This window comes from Biomphalaria glabrata, chromosome 4 (assembly GCF_947242115.1).
Source record: "Biomphalaria glabrata chromosome 4, xgBioGlab47.1, whole genome shotgun sequence".
Classification (NCBI taxonomy): Eukaryota; Metazoa; Mollusca; class Gastropoda; family Planorbidae; genus Biomphalaria; species Biomphalaria glabrata.
Genome location: NC_074714.1, coordinates 7,449,576 through 7,454,267, shown reverse-complemented (window position 1 = coordinate 7,454,267; position 4,692 = coordinate 7,449,576). Strand labels below are relative to the sequence as shown.

At 29.3% G+C, this 4,692-nt stretch overlaps 1 long non-coding RNA gene across 5 annotated transcripts; it reads right to left on the bottom strand.

Annotated features, from left to right (window-relative positions):
• Positions 1-205: 205 nt before the first annotated feature.
• Positions 206-3,779, bottom strand: LOC129926048 (uncharacterized). 5 transcript variants are annotated; one of them, XR_008777729.1, is made up of 4 exons: positions 3,689-3,779; positions 2,073-2,215; positions 1,556-1,655; positions 206-1,147 (listed from the first exon to the last, which is right to left on the bottom strand). It is a non-coding gene; the product is annotated as an uncharacterized LOC129926048 (long non-coding RNA). The 5 variants fall into 5 exon arrangements; XR_008777733.1 differs by lacking the exon at positions 3,689-3,779 and adding an exon at positions 3,636-3,654; XR_008777730.1 differs by lacking the exon at positions 3,689-3,779 and adding an exon at positions 3,422-3,571.
• Between the last annotated feature and the right edge of the window lie 913 nt (positions 3,780-4,692).

Genomic DNA, 4,692 nt, shown 5'->3' with positions numbered 1-4,692 from the left:
GACATAATTGTTTGGAAATTATAATAATTGAATCAGTGCATGATTTCTATATACATCTAGCTATAATGTCAACATATTTATAAAGTAATGGACAAGTTAAATTACATTTTTGGGTTTGAACACTATCAAACAATACAATTTTTGGTAACGTACTATATAAGACTTGCATGCTCTGATCATTTATTCTTAAATCAAACTTACACAATTAACTTTTTTTTATTTTTTATTCATGGAATAATTAACCAACACAAAAGACAAATATAACAGCACAAACAAGATATCAAGACAGCATTTTCATTCAATTCTTAGCATTCTTTACAAGCTGACTTCAAGACTGGATGGCAATAATTCATATTTTGACTTCCATGAAGCAGCTGGAACAAACAAACAAACAAATAAATATTATAGTCATGTAATACAACTACCTTCAAGCTGTATTAATAATAAAAAGAATCTAACAATTAAACATCAGAAGACCTTACATTTATCTATTACATTTATCTATGTGGACATACTATTTAACGGTTATATTTCCAGCCCTTGATGATAAACGGTGCTCAAAAATTAGGTTGCTTCTAAAGCCTATTAAGCAACGCAAAAATTAATGGTATTTCAAAATTTGGAGTTCAATCTTCTCCTTAAATTAAATGTTATGAATTGGTGTCAGCAAATGTGGCACTGGTATTTGACTATGCTAAAAGTGCAATGGCAGACTAGATCGAGCTAGGCTTCAGTTCATTCAATATTATATTTTGTCCAATTTATTTATATTAACTTTATCACAGGCTCTTACTAATACAACTATATTCTGTTGTAATTAGAGTTTTATGGTAATTTTAAAAATAAGTTGGCTGAAAAGTTATTCTAGAATTAAAATAAACAATTATCACAGTGAAACTTAAAAAAAACCCACAACCAGCATATTTCAAAATTAGGATAGCATTTCTTTATTTACATTTAATAAATTCCATCCCATTAACAATTTACTTTCAGATTGCTGATCAGTAATCTAAAAGCAAAATTTAATTCTTACCTTCTTGAGCAGGCTTGCTTATGAAAAGATGATGAACAGCATCTGTACTGCATGCATAGGTTATTATTAACCTAAAAGATTAATGTCAACTTCCCCTAAAGAAAATGTGGCGATCTGTTAAAAAAAAAATAAAAAAATAAATAAATAAAAACATAAAAAATGTTTAAAGAATGCAAAAAAAAAATAATATTACAATAGAGGCAAAACACAAAATGTTTAAGGTAAGGTATATAGAAGGATTGTTGCTATATAATGACATTAGGTCAAAAACAATTCTATGTAGGCCCTATTTTCATTGTATAAATGTTCATTATAATTTTTTATGCAAATTAATAATGAACTTAAATCTCAGTGAAATTACAAAAAGCTGAAGATATTGCTCTCGAACATTGTTTCACAAGATTAACATTTATTTTACATTTTTTTTATTTAATCGATTTGATCTCATTAAAATTTTCATTTGGTTTGGGGGGATAGGGTGTCACTGATCAGTAATCTTAAAGAAAAATTTATTCTTCGAACCTTTTTGAGCAGGCTTCCTCATGAAAAGATATTGAACAGCATCTGTAGTGCATACATAGACAATTCTTATTGTCAGCTGCCCTTAAAGAAAACTGGCATTCTAAAAAAAAAAAAAAAATAAATAAAATAAAATTACAATAAAGACAAATCTTGAAATGTTTATGGTATGGTGTATAAGAAAAACTGTTGCTATAGCCTAATGATGAGACTCTGTATTTTTTCTTTAACAGTATCCACACAATGAAATTTTAAAAAGCCTAAGCCTTAGCTAAGCCTATAGAATGAATCCTAGATCAAATTGTAGAAAAATGTATAATATAATAATTAGTATTAAGACCTCTAGATATTCTAGCTAGATCTAAATATAATCTAGATCTATGTCTAGTTTATAGATCTAGAATTTCTAGATCTGTATAGATCTATTTAATTCTATTACATAGAGCCTAGAGTCTTTAAAATTTACAAAAAATAAAATCTAACATATATTGAGTATTGGTGAATAAAGATGTAACGCTACCTGGACCTGGTTATGTGGTATGCACGATGGACTGTTTGGTCGCCTCGTTGGTCTCTGCATGGTCGTCTGGTTCATACCCTGCAACTGCCATCACTTCCCTAAGCTCCTTTGAGGTTTAGACTACCAAGTAGATATCTTCAACTCTGAAGGAACATTAAAAAAAAAAAAAAAAACAATGTCAATATAGGATAGGGCTATAGTCTATAGCAGCTATAGGGTTAGCCGTTAGTGGCGTTAGTCTATTATATATAGGCCCCTAATATAGATATACTATATATATACATATTTTTCTAGACATATCTCAATATCTGATTTTAAAACCAATATAAACGTTTGATTTTATTTATTTGTATAAATTTAAACATTCTAAACTCTAGACTAGATTTTCAAGATCTGGAGTGTAGGCCTAATATTGTACATTAGTCTCTACAAAGTAAATATCTATATTATAAGATTATAAGTCTATACTATAGGTCTATGAACTCTATGACTATAACTAGTTACTAGATCTAGAATTATTTAATCTAAATGACCTATCGCCTATAGTATAAAAAAATTAAAGATTAGTCTGTATTAACAATATATTAATTAAATATTATTCTATATCTACTAAATTTTCTAATAACAACTAGATTTTAGAATCTAGACTATTCTAGACTATCTTTTATTAGATCTAGATCTAAGTTTACTAAGTCTTAGTATATCTTATAAGTCTAGTCTAGGTCAATTTTTTCTAACCTCAAAATATTTGAATTAGAATAGAACTAAAATCTATATGAGTATGAGTACTATGAGTATAATAATTATTATATTAATATACCAAAGTGTCCAAAGTCCTAAGTCTAAGTATTAGTTTACAGTTACGTGACTAGATAGGCATATAGACTAGATCTAATATTCTGCCCTAAAAGTTAAAAGGTAGTAGATTTAGATTTAAGATCTAGTAAGTCCTTAACTAAATCTAATTCTATGCTGCAGATGCATTAGCCATTTCATGGTAGATTCTAGAATCTAGATCTAGAATCTATTCTAAATAGTAAATCAGTAAATCTAGTCATAACGCATGAATGTTAATCACTTAAGTTAAGTCTAAGTCGTCTAGATCTAGATTTAATAGGTCTCAAGTCTAGATATAATATATATATATATTAATAATATTATATCGTACTAGATCAAGTAGCCTATTACTACTATTAGATATTATAATAAAACTAGTCTAGAGAGATCTATATCTATAGAATCTCTAGATCTAGATTCTTAGCATTCTTAATCATTCTAGATTATCTAGATATATCTATAAATCTATTCTAAGTCTATCTAGATTAGATCTGTTAGTAGTGTTAGAGTACTTAGAGATTCGTCATCTGATGATGATCTGTACTTGTGATAGGCTTAAGACTTTAACTTATAAGTTACGACCATTCCAATTGAATTTCCATGGCTGCTGCCATTGCTGCCATGAGTTGAAGAGCATATGCATTGATATCAAGAAGTACAGCTCATATAATTATTTATAATAATTAATAGATCTATTATATTAATGAAAGTCTAGATTGACTAGACCTAGACTAGAGTGACTATAGCTCTATAACTTGTAGTATAACTAATAACTTAACAGATTTAGATCTAGATCTAGCTAGCTCTAATTTGATCCACGTGTGTACGCCCTAGAGTGAAGACTGAATAATCCAGTTTGTGCCGAATATCGCGAGCTTAAAAGAAATAAATGCTTCTTTTTCATTGGTCGAAAAAAAATGTTAAAATGTATAAAACTTTTTTTAAAAATCTAAATCTAAAAAAAAAAAACAACAAAAAAACAAATATGTTCTCCTTTAACTTTAGATTCTATGTGTGATTAAATATTACTAGATATAGATATATTTTTTTAGTGTGCACATTAAAAAATCAGACACACACACACACACTATTTGATTACGAAAAGTCTGCATTGGGCCCATACGGGTAAAACTTCACTATTCCAGTTAGGGATTTCCCCAATAGAACCCTAATTAATTTTTTTTAAAAATCTTAATATTACTTACAAAAAAGGATTCAAAGCAACATTTAGCTTTAAGACGATTAATACTACATTTTAAAACATCATAATATTGTTTTTTATGTTATAATAAAGATTTCATCATGTTGGTTCTGGCGTGATTGGGGAAATCCCACACCGGCACGAAAGCGGAAAGACGTTAACGGCCCAATAACTAAAATCCCACACCGATCCGTTAACGTTTTTATAGGGGCGATTGTAAGTAGGTCAATCTACCCAATGAAACCTTATTACCCCACACCGCGCCAGAATGGTTTCGATGGGGCTTTGTTTATAGGTTAAAACTCCCATGGGAGTGTCCAAGGGAATGCGAGAGCTTTCCTATTGCACAGTGCGGAGTTGAAAGAGAGCTTCCATTTTTCTCTGTCGATAAAATCCATGCGCAAGCTTCGTCGTCTTTACTTTTGCTATTTCTTGATGTCAATAGATTTCTCTGAATGGACTATCCATTTGCTGAACGGTTTCAGATTTTGAATGACTAATTGTATTCGATTCGAACATCATTTGTGATGTCTTTATGTCAATTTCGTTCAGTCCAAATTATATAGATCTATATCCAAAAGT